At 43.8% G+C, this 13062-nt stretch overlaps 1 protein-coding gene across 1 annotated transcript in view; it reads left to right on the top strand.

Moving 5' to 3' along the window:
- LOC119406272 (otoferlin) overlaps nucleotides 1-13062 on the top strand; it is a 229869-nt gene that overhangs the window by 99910 nt on the left and 116897 nt on the right. The gene's annotated exons all lie outside the window — the stretch shown is intronic.

Genomic DNA, 13062 nt, shown 5'->3' with positions numbered 1-13062 from the left:
TTAGTGAAGGGAAGGAGCCAATTCATGGTGTTATGTTTGCGCACGTCCTACTTCGTCTTGCGTATGTTGACGCTGATGGTACTGGAGAAGATTATAAAATCCTCCCAAGGGCTGTGATGTTTAGCGAGCGGCTCACTTTCCACAAACCAAGCCGCCTGACTACTGTTGATGCCTAAATAGCTAGTTATGCAAATTATTATTATTATTATTATTATTATTATTATTATTATTATTATTATTATTAATGAATAAAATAAGAGCGAACAATGCATATAGCTTGTCCTAGTCTTTTAAATACCGGAGAGTGCTGTCATCGGCTAATAACACTTAGTCGCCCGAAGTATCTTGACTTAGAAATTGCAAGAACACGTGTACTGTCGTCTCGGCGGAAGTGTGGAAATAACCATAAGTGTAAGAATGGTTTGTATCATTTTTCGAAGCGTCTTCAACTGTTGTGACAAACTTGACAAGTTTACCTTGTACTGGAGCCTAGAGGAGGAATATTTTATAGGTGGATATTACGAAAGGCCAAATGAAACAAACAAATAAACAAACAAATAAAGAGACAAAAACAAACGACGTTTATAGCATGCTTAAAACTTCACCTGTGGAGCCTGCCGTATTTCCTCGTATAACATCAGCCCCATTAGCGAACGCATTTACTCGCTAAATACCAGATGCGTTGGTTAGCGTTGGCTACTGTCGGCTACTAATGATTGATAATGCTGATTGTAAACGTACTTCAAGGTGATTAGGTCAAATAAACGTTAACTAAGCATACCTGCGGGAGGAATGACTAAGACTAACCGTAACTGCGCTCCTGAAGTAGGTTACGTACAGAACTCACGGATTGAAACGGGGCAGTTTAGGGCTACGTAACGTACATAATTTCGTTTCGGCCGTCTTTAGTTTGGGTCATATCGCCATAATTTTGACTCGAACACGTAGATCAGAGCCAACATTATCTTTAGAGACCAAATTCGTCGCGACATGAAGCGGTTATCTGGAGCAATCGCGCATACCAGTCCATATACTAAAAAAATTTGATGTCGTGTTTGAATGCATGAGTACTGTGCATGTCGGAAGGCAGTATACTATAAATGGAAGCTGCCTATGGGGTGTGCCTGAAACCAGACGTGCAAGCCGGAAACGAACTTAACACCGGGACTGTGTAATCGCACGTCACTTCAAGGATTGCAGGTGGTATAGCGGAAATTAGGTATGACCCGGAAGTCACTTGACGAAACTGGGAAGTGACGTCAACAGGAGAGTGGGTGCGCGACGTAATTGCGGGCGCATGGGGTCCTTTGGACGTAGCACTAATGCCACAACCGGGTCTTTGAAAGCAATAATCTGGAAGCAAGCGCTATAAATGATACAGCCGCCGCAGTAGCAGCGTCCAGCGCTTTGACGCTGGTCCTGCAGAAGATCTGTGTCTCTAAGAAAAGCTTACCCCGACTTCCCATAAAAAAGTGCCTTTTCGAGAAACAATGCCGGATGAAGAGCAACAATGCATGGTCGGTAAGCCGGGGATAGAGTACTTAAGGTGCAAAAGTTGTCGAAGTTTCTTTCAAGCAAAACAAAGTACGGTCGCCTAGGGGACCGGCGAAAAGGCAAGCCTGACAAGGCGCCTGCCACCTGTACGCGCAAAGATCTCACCAAAATGACACAAGGCTCAGCGCTATAATGAAAAGTGCGATGAATGTATAAAAAATGAGCGTAAATGAGATTAATTACATTTAAGTCATACATGCATTACAAAAACCAAGCATACGACAGAATTAGCCTAGGCAATGCCATCAAGAAGTAATATGCGTGTTGAACAATTCGCACATAATTTAGAGAATGTAACCAAACGTGAACGCGAATTATGAGACTAACGGCAACATAAAATTTGAAGAACACAAACAACAGATACTTTAGAGTACAAAGCACCGATTGTGTTTGCGTAGATAGCAAGTGTGAGTGTATATATATATATATATATATATATATATATATATATATATATATATATATATATATATATATATATATATATATATATATATATATATATATATATAAAGGCAATCTGAGCCGATATTATTGACCAGAGCAGGTAGAAAAGGATGTTCGTTGAGGAAATGCAAAATCTGATGCGTTAGTTATTGCGTGCCGTAATTTGCACGTGGTCCTTCTTTTCTATACGCCATATTCAAAATATCGCGCTGGACAAATCATTCATTCATTCATTCATTCATTCATTCATTCATTCATTCATTCATTCATTCATTCATTCATTCATTCGTGTGCCGTAGGTTGTGGCGGCGGTATATTGAAACATGCCTATGAAACTATGAAGGATTATATAGTGTCCGTTTATAAATGAGCATTTTCATTTTTTGATTAAGTTTGTCGGGAAAAAGTTTGAGAAAGTTTGTTACGAAAAGCGGTTTTAAAGCATTGAATTGAATTGATTTTTATTCAAGTGTACAAAATTACACTTAGGAAAGTGAAAACTTAAACATGCAAGCTTAATCGTCACGCTAACTTAATCCTTACAGCTACTACGCATCAACGTCCGCATTCACAATACTATCTAAAGCGAGAATTATTCATAAGCGAAAATTTTAGCCAGTCCTGAGTCTGGATGTATCAACAGCGATAGCGATCGGCCAACATCAAAAAAAGAGAGAAAAAATCAGCAGGGTTTCTTATGCATTCGCCTGAGACGACTCGAAGGCAAAATCCATCTTATTTTTTTTTCTCTATCGATGTATTGATCGTCCCCCGCCCCTCTCCGAAAGTTTCTGAACCTGACATGGTTTTGCATTGCTTCCAGGATAGGAGGCAATGAAAGCTTTCTGCACCTCGCCTGGTTTTGCACAGCCTCCGTGATCGGCGCACCTTTGACCGAGCGACGATGTCATGTGATGACGTCACGAAGTCCGGCGACCTGTGAAGTCATGATGATTTCATCACTCCTGTTGACGCGGACGCCAACGCTCAATTTTCGCGTTTGATGAGGCATCTAGTGCTTCTGCCTTCAAAAGCACTTTCTAACGAATCCTGTGGTTACGACTTCAGTTTACTACGACAAGCATCGTGGTCGCGTGGGCGGCGATAGTTAGCGGCAAGTCGATATCGCCCGACGAGGAAGCTTTGCTCCTTTCAAAATACTACCGTCGCCTATTTTCGGCGATGCGGGCGTAGTATGTGCCTTAAACCAGTGGCAGTTTATTTACCCGCGTCAGGCGCAGGTTGGATAAACACCAATTGATGCGGGACAAAGATGATTGGGTAAATGAGAGCGGCAGTTGATGAGTGCCGACTTGGGAAGGCGACCATGGACCTTTAGTTTACCCTTCGCAGACCAGCTTGTAAACGTTATCAATCGAATCATGGATAGAAGAATTGTTGTTTATTTATCCTGTCCATGTTACTAACAGGTGGGCTCATCTCCACTAGGAAGATTTGAGCAAGAACTAGTGCTCGACTATTTGTGACTCATGTGCTGTTAGATTGTACTGTTTTTACACATGATGATGATGATTATATCCTCTTTCTGATGGCGCTCGCACAAAAAGGACGTTGGGTCAAGAACTAGGTGACGCAGGATGTTCAACGCAAAGGCCTATGAAGCTAAGAAACATTAGAAAGTTAGAGTAAAAGTAAAACGTCGAATAAATGAAAATGCTTAACGAGCAAGTGGTACGACTCTCAGATGAGATTTATGACGGAGATAATGACGGATGTGGAATCAAGAATATGAAGAGACAAAAACTGAATAACTCGGTAATCTTTTTTGTTTCACTTATGTAATCGAACACAGCAGAGCAGGCATCCCTCTGGCTATAACCTTATGAGGTGACACCATATGATAAAATTACTGCAATATTTATTCTTAATCCTATCTTCTTAAGTGGAGCTACAAGGTATTTTTTTTCTCTGAATAAAATATCAGCGACAGAATGAAAACAAATGATCTGCATCTTGTGTTCTACTGTGTGACATTTTGTGTTCTTCTGCTTCTTCTTACTTTTCTAAATATGGCGTATTTCATATGCCAAGCTAGAAGGAGTGGCCGGTGTCGCAATAAAGGCACCAACCTCTCCTATTCATCATTTCGATTTTAAAAAGTTGGTAGTTTTAAAATTGTTTTCAAGAAGTTCCTAATCAGGATTAATGAGTCGCCGCGGTGGCTCAGGGGCTACGGCGCTCAGCTGCTGACCCGAAAGACGCGGGTTTGATACCGCGCTAGGCGGTCGCATTCGAATGGAGGCAAAATGCCAGAGACCCGTGTACTGTGCGATACCAGTGCACGCTAAATAACCCCAGGTGGTCTAAGTTACCTGGAGCCCTCCGCTACGGCGCGTCTCATACACTGAGTTGTTTGGGGAATAAATATTATAAAACAACAATTACACTACAGTTATGTGATTGTCGAAAGAGAGAAATACACTTTGCAAGCGAACTTTCTTATAACTCACAGACTTCCGTGGCATCGTGCGCAAAACACCCGGCGTCCGGGAGTCCGAAGAAATGTGGGCGCCGAAGGTGCGCCGGTTACATGCGTATTAAATGCGAAGAATTTTTTAGCGAACTTCTGCGACTTTGAGCGTATCTATCTGTCTATCTATCTAGCCACCTACGACATTGTGCTCTCCTGGTCGTTTCGTTAATGGGATGTATACCAAAATCGGTATGGCGTAACATGACCGTATTACGAACATAAATGACAGGTCGTGACATGAAAATCATGACACGCATGCCATGAACAGCATGATTTACAATCCACGGCCTTGCGTCTTGCGGCTGTTTCGTTAATTTCATATACACCAAAATTGGTATGGCGTGACAAGAGTTCATGACGAACATAATGACAGGTCCTAACGTGCAAATCATGACAGGCATGCCATGTGCAGCATGATTTACGTGACATGGTCTTGGGGCGCTAAGGGCCATTTAAATGAATGGATATAAAAGAAAACTAGTATGACTAGGCATATCTGTATGACAAACATAACTGACACGTGGTAACATGAAAATCATGACATGCATGTCCTGAACGACATGATTTACATGATACCCTCATGGCGCACCCGCGGCCGTTTCGCTAGATTCATATACATCAAAATTGGTATTGCACGATGTGACTTTATGATGAACATGAATAACAGTTGGTAACATAAGAATCATGACATGGATGTCATGATTTTCATGCCACGTTTATGGTGCATTCGCGGCCGTTTCGCTAGCTTGATATACACTAAAATTGGTATTGCGGGACGCGACGTTACGACGAACGTAAATAAGAGGTGGTAACATGAAAATCATGACATGCATGACATGTACAAAATTATTTACATGCCACGCTCATGGTACGCTCATGGCCGTTTCGCTAGCTTGATATATACACCAAAATTGGTATCGCGCGACCCGACTGTATGACGGACATAAGTGACAGATGGTAACATGAAAACCATGACATGCATGTCATGTATGGCATGATTTACATGCAATGCTCCTGGTGAACTCGCGGCATTTTCGCTCGCTTAATGTACACAAAAATTCGTATTGCGTGATGTTACTGTATCATGAACGTAAGTGCCCGGTGGAAACATGAAAACCATGACATGCATGTCATGTATGGCATAGTTTACATGCCATACTCATGGTGCACTCGCGGCCATTTCGCTCGTTTGATATACACCAAAATTGGTATTGCGCGATGTGGCTGTATGACGAACATAACTGACAGGTCATAACATGCGAATCGTTATATGCATGTCATGTACGGTATGAGTTACATGACCCTGTCATGGTGCGCTTCCGGCCGTTGTGTTAACTGGATATATATCAAAAAAGTGTATGGCATGCCCCGAATGCGTGATGGACATGAATGGCAGGTCATGCATTGCATATACCAGAGTATGCGTTTCGGAAGAATTGGTGTATACCAGAATGTGTATGCATGCGTGCATGGCAAACATGCGACATATGGTGAACTAAATGCCATAGCATGAATGATTTCATTTGGCTCAAAAACAAAGAAGGCGATGAGTTCAGCTCTTTGCTGGCTGCTTCGCGTTACATCGAGTCGCACAGTGCGTGGGATCTGCTGGATTTTTAGGGGCGAAGCTCCTTAAAGCGGCACCCGTTCATCCCCGTCGCAGTGCGTAACCAGTCTTAACGCTAGTACCAGATCTCGACCTCCAAGGTGGTGCCGGTGGGAGATTTCTCCTGTGCGTTGTTGAACAATAAAAAATTCGCAGCGTGCGCGTTAACTAAAAGCCGAATTCTTCTGTCTCTCATTCCCCATTAGCAGCCATTGGCATGTTCCAGTAGGAAACGTTAGTAGAAGTAGAAGTGTAAGTGTTAGCTAAAAGCCGACTTCTTCTGTCTCTCATTCCCATTAGCAGCCATTGTTTACCTCCAAGGTAGTGCCTGGTGAGATTTCTCCAGTGCGTGATTAAACAATAAAAATTTTGTTCAAAACGCCGTTGATTGATGAAATAAACCAACGAAAGACGCCAGATGTTTTCTAAAAGCAAAACCAAAACACGCCAGATGTTTCTAAAGCAAAACGAAAAGACGCCAGCTGCTTAACGAAAGACGCCAGATGTTTTCTAAAGCAATGGTTTTCTAAACAATGAAAATTCACAGCGTACATGTAAAATTAAAGTAAGCTGCAAGTCGTCATAACTCTCATCGAACCTTTAGTATAAACGCGCCCGATATCACGTCGGTGATGATGTACTGGGCAGAATTCACGGAAGATTCACGGTTTCTTTTACAGCGAAAGCTGTTATGAGATCATTTCACCGGCCGTTTTTGGCGCCGTAGTTGTCCGCCGCCGCTGCCGCCGCCGCCAGTGTCCGTAACCAGTATCCGTAACCAGTATCGCTCGAAATAAGAAAAAAACGAAATAAGAAAGAAATTCCAGGATGGAACGAGGTTCGAACCTGGGCCCTCTGCGTGGGAGCCCAGTATTCAACCTCTGAGCCATGCCGGTGCTTGAAACTGCTTTGCAAAAAGGTCCTATACAGGCTTCATGTCGGGAAGGAACCACATTAGCATATGCAATATAGCGTGGTTGAAGAGCAAAATAAGCGCCAAGCGTCGCACAACGCGAATTCTGTAACCAGGCGTCACACAATGCGAATTGCGCAACGAGTAGGTTGTTGAATGCTTCGAACCCATTACAAAGGGCTCTGCCATAAATCTTCATCGTCATCAGGCACAGCATCAACAAAGTGCGCATAATGCCTTACATGCGTTTAGCAGGTACCAACGCTCTCCTTAGAATGACGAAAAATGGCACAGTGCCTGCTGCCCTACTTCTCAAAATTACAATGATTTATAGCGTAGTGGGTTCCTCGCAAGTGCACTTGTATTGGTTTCCAAGGAAGCCCATAAGCGCACGATCCACCTCCTCGGGTTCTCAGTAAAGTTCTTTCCCCTGTCTTACGCCACAAAATTTACCCCGGGATGTACCCTAATTCGCACTGCAAGTTTTGTTCTGTCAGGCGAGCGGACCTTAACCACATTATGTGGCAATGCAAACGTCACTCCCCTCCCCAGAGCCTTCGTAAACAATTAAGTAGTCAGGAGCTGTGCGAGGCTGCCATGCGCAGCTACAACCCCGCACTTCAGGAGGCTATCCTGAGGTGGGCTGAGGTGGTAGAGGAGGCCTACCGGGAGTAGGATCCCTCGCCTTCATCTCGCAGCCCCTTTCCCTTAAGATGGGATAAATAAAGTTATTTCTCTCTCTCTCTCTCTTCGCCCCCGCCCCCGTCTCTCTCCCACGTCAGCGTATGTTATACAGCATGGCGGGAGAGGGAAATAGCGACCGTGCGTCACCCAATGCAAATTACATAACTGGTTCCAACCCATTACAAAGGGCTGAGCCATAATTCTTCATCGTTATCAGTCGTCGCGTCAACAAAGTGCACATAATGCCTTACAGACGTGTAGCTGGTGCCTCGCTTCTCCGCAGAATGACGAATAATGGCTTAGTAGGTGCTTCCCAACTTCACAAAAATTGTCATTTATGCCGTAGTGGGTACCTTTCTAGTGTACTTGTATTGTAGCCCCAAGAGAGCTTAACGGGCTCTATAAACGCCGCTGTTCCAGCTTTCGCTGTGACTGTGCTGCGGTTTCAGCGCAGGCCTGGCGTTTTTTTTATTCGCCGTTTTACAATACCTGACGTTCTCCCGATCTTGGGCTTTTCGGCGATCAGCCGTTCCTGATATGGAAATCTGATCGTTTATCGAGGTGATGCGTCACTTCACGTCGCCACATTTCATTGTTGTACCCGGCACGGTAGTCTAGTGGTTATAGTACCCAATCGCAGAACCGAAGGTTGCGGGATCGAATCCCGGCCGCGGCGGCCGCATTTCGATGGATGCAAAATGATACAGGCCCCGTGTGCTTAGATTTAGGTGCACGTTAAAGAACCCCAGGTGGTCGAAATTTCCGGAGCCCTGCACTACGGCGTCTCTCATAATGATATCGTGGTTCTGGGACGTAAAACTCCAGCAATCACTGTTTCATTGTTGCCTGGACATGAACGCATGACCATCGTTGCTGCCTGCCGTAACTGAAATGTTACGCTGCTAAGCATATGGACGAATGTCCCATTCCTGGCATGGAGGAAGGAAACAGTTAATTGGGAGCATTGCGCAGTGCGACAGCAACGAACAAAGAAAGAAAATACGTCAGGTCCGCACTCTCTAACCTTCACTTTCCCCCATTTTCTCGATAGGGCAAGAGCTGCTTAATTTCTACCATTCGATATCTTGAGGTCTGGAGGCGCAGTTGCGGACTACATTTACAGACACGTTCTTTCAATGCGTGCGCGGCCTCGAAGACTTGAAGAGTGACGCAACGACACGAGCTTCGTGAAACTGGGGATACGGCGTTACTGCGAGAATCGCGATCCCGTTTTCTGCTTTGATCGTGATTGAGCCAGTTTTCCGTGAAATCGTAAAATTGACTTCGGGTACGCTTCATTCCGATGCGGTTTCTTCTCGCGGGAAGTTTGCATTTCTTGTTGAAAGTGCTGTTCCATTTCATCGTTATTCGTTTTTTCCGTTGGCATCTGGCGGCATGCGAGAGATAACTGAGCGCTGTTTGTTTAATAACGGGGTTTGTTGGATCGACTTTAAATGTTAACGCTTTCACGGAATCGACGTACTGGGACCGAGGAAAATAATGACTGAATATTTTAGTAGTTCTCAAAACTCAGTCGAGAAGCAGCGTCAGTGAAGTGTGAGAAAATAAAACAAAGTAGAATAAATAAAACATGATTAAATTTGGATTAAGAATACAGAAAAATCTCAAGGAAGCAAGTAAGTAATTTTATTTTACTAAATGCTACAGAAGCCCGTGAAAATTGCAGGAATTGTCTTGCAAGGGAGACAGAGCAGCTTGTTTGGGGCTGAATTTTTCACGCTGTAAACAAAAATAGCGATACAAAGAAAAATTCTGGATTGCGTAAATGAGTTATGGCTGCTTCTAACAAAATTGAATTCTTGAACATTGCTGCCTGGCGTGGCCCCTGTAAAGACAGTATGAATGCATGACGCCGGCTTGGAGCATAGTATTGAAGTGCAAGATGAATGATGAACATCAATGTAGTTAAGCCTAACTTAGGCCTCCGTTGCTGTCAATCACCCCCCCCCCCCCCAAAAAAAAAGAAAAGACCTAAATTATCGACACTACTATCTTGTTCCCTCTCATCATCAATTATTGTTTCTGATAATAGCAACCCCGGTGGTACAGTGGTTACGATTCTCGGCTGCTGACCCGAAGGTCGCGGGTTCTATCCCGGCTGCGGTGGTCGCATTTTCGATAGAGGCAAAAATGCTAGAGGCCGATTTGCTTAGATTTAGGTGCACGTTAAAGAAGCCCAGGTGGCCGATATTTCTAGAGCCCTTGACTACGCCGTCTTTCACAATAATATCGAAAATTTGGGACGTAAAACCGTAAAGATTATATTTATTAAAGTATATGAATGATAAGGCTTCCGTCACCTACCCTTAGAATGTCATCATTTTCACGTCGTCAAGATGGTAATCTCACAGCTGCTTTCATAAGGTGCTTGGAGCACGCAAGTTTCGTCTAAGTAGCATGCACTTTCATTTGTTTAATGCTGATTATTGCCCATAATTACTGACTTTGAGTTGGCAACCACTCAGTGATGTTGTCGGCATTGGCTCAAGATTAGTATGTACTGTCGGCCGCAAAAGTTTGCGGGATCTGCAGCGCGTGGCGGAGAGACGGAAAACTGCATTACAGCGTCACCTACCGTGACGCGGTGTCGTGTTGAGGCTATCGGCCGGGCCTCCGCGATTGGATCTAAACGCGCGGTTGCTAATCGCCGAGGCTGCGGCCGATAGCCTCAACACCACGCCGTTTCACGATAGGTGGCGCTGCAGTGCAGTTTTCCGTCGCTGCGCCAAGCGCTGCAGATCCTGCAGACTTTTGCTGCCGACAGTACATGTGTACTGCACATTCGTGGCTTAATGCTTGCAACTTCCGTACTTCTTACATCATAATAACTTCTTTTGCGTCATGGTAATGTTTTTTCATTGCGTTACACGAACAGCGCAGCAAAATTTTGATTTGATTAGTTGAAACCACCTGTACTTTCAAGAGCACTTTTGCGGGAGCTTGTCCTACGAAAGAATGTTTCTGTTAGCTAACGTTGAGGGAGATATGTATATTAATCCGACATAGACAGCGGCTCGAGAAGGAACTCCACTTGCTGGAACGAACAGAGAACTTTCTAATTAGCGAGAATAGTAGGCCGATGGCCATCGGGGATAAGTAACAACAACAACAACAAAAATAAGACTGCTCCAAAGAGTAAGACGTCCGTTAACAAAACACCACTGTTGTGCCGTTCCTAACAATAGCCAAGCCGCCGCCAAGCCGAGGAGCAGCCGCCGCCGAGCCGTCGCCATGGCAGTTTCATATACACCGGGGCTCAGGGACAGCGATATCAACACATTCACAGCGGCAAGCTTTATGCGTATTCCGGATCCGCCCGTCGCCATCTCTTGGCTGCCGCATCTGCGGCCAAGCATGCGGGATCCAATCGCCGCCGACATTCAATTCAATTGAATTTTATTCAAGTTTTCTTTTTATACACACATCATGATTCCCGTGCTGCAGCACGACGAACTGAGGGTCAACAAGCCTCGCTGTGCCTTGCTTTGTGCAATTTAGTGCAAATTTCCCGGATTTTTTGAAGACACTTACATTTGAGATGAACATTGAGCGAACTACATTCAAAGTGTGCTCTGCGCTGTATGTGTGCTCTGCTTAAAACGAAAAATTTTGAACTTATCAAATGCAGGACTGTATATACGTGTATATATTCTTTCTTTTTAAATTTTTTTATCCAAGATAAAAGGGATAGCCGTCGCCAAGAAGTGCCGACAACAACACCTTCATTCATTTTTTATTTAAGAAAAACTAATAATATATACGGCTATACTTACGAATACCTAACACAGTCTACAGCATCGGAGTTTCATTTAGTAAGTATTGCAAAAACGTTCCGCTCACACACCGTTGAATGATTATCTGCGCTGTGTCGTTTTAATGCGAAGCAGCACCGTGAGGCGCCTAACGTGATAACCGCATCACTAATGGCCTCAATAATTTAAGGCTACGCTCATGCATAAACCATGCAGTTTCTTGCATAAACCAAAAAGAAAAAAAAAAGCATATATATATATATATATATATATATATATATATATATATATTTATGTATAAGGAAGACAGCGGCGGCCTGAGCTTGGAAGTGGGTGGCGCGTTCTGAACCATCTGCGACGATGCAAGCGACATGGTTGCACTGATGCTGTTCGTGGAAAACGCCGCTATGGTATTCCTCAGCTTCTTTCGGTTTATGTCAGAAAGTCAATAGCGTATAAACAGAAGCGAGGTTGCATTGGTGTCCTAGGATTCGCTTTGCTTCGAGCCCGCTATGCTGTTTGATATTTTTCTTTTAACATGCATCGTACCATGGTAAATTGAAGCAGTACATGGGCGGTACCAAAATACAAAACAGTGTTTGAGACTCACGTATTGACGAGAGAGTGAAGCGTTGTCGAGCTTCGTGCACTTCTGAATTAGTTATAAATCGTAATGAAAACTCGGCAACCTTCGATTAAAGAAGCACGGTAACGACCAAAAAGCGAAATCGCTCACCGGTGTGCGAATAAAGAGCTCAGTACCAACACTTCTTATTGAACGCTTCATACGAAAACTGATTTATTATAAAAATCAGAAGAGATTGAGCTCATCGAGTATCTATCATGACAACTTGGTCGCTATATTACAATTTTTTCTTACGTATTTTTTCTCTTTGCATTTTTTCTTGCCCTCTTTCAAAAACCTGATTCTTCTTCGGCTTTTGCTCCTGATTATGGAATCTGATATTCGATCGTTTACTGCTATTGTACCATTTATTTGCCCTGCCTTTTTTTTTGTTCTGCGTTCAACATTTGCACGATTTCATTGTATGAATGTTGCGTCATTGTATCTGGTAGCCAAGGAGCGATAAGCCGCAGCGTCATTTTATTACTATAATTTTATATGCATACAGAAATACACAAGCACAAAGAGGTAATAGGGACAGAGTAGGCTGACAACTGACACCTTGAGGGCACAAAGCCTGCCTACTCTTTCAGGAGGAGGGCAGAGATAGAGGAAAGGAAGATAGGAAGGTAAATAAAAAAAATGGCAAGGACTTGTACAAAAAATAAGCAACAACACACACACACACACACACACACACACACACACACACACACACACACACACACACCACACACACACACACACACACACACACACACACACACACACACACACACACACACACACACACACACACACACACACACACACACACACACACACACACACACACACACACACACACACACACACACACACACACACACACACACACACACACACACACACACACACACACACACACACACACACATACACACACAAATTAAAGCAGTTTTGCACTCGTGGTGCCAATCCTGAATG

The sequence above is a fragment of the Rhipicephalus sanguineus genome, chromosome 10, assembly GCF_013339695.2.
Source record: "Rhipicephalus sanguineus isolate Rsan-2018 chromosome 10, BIME_Rsan_1.4, whole genome shotgun sequence".
Taxonomy (NCBI): Eukaryota; Metazoa; Arthropoda; class Arachnida; order Ixodida; family Ixodidae; genus Rhipicephalus; species Rhipicephalus sanguineus.
The sequence above is the reverse complement of the archived record's forward strand: the minus strand, read 5'-3'. Positions and strand labels throughout refer to the sequence as shown.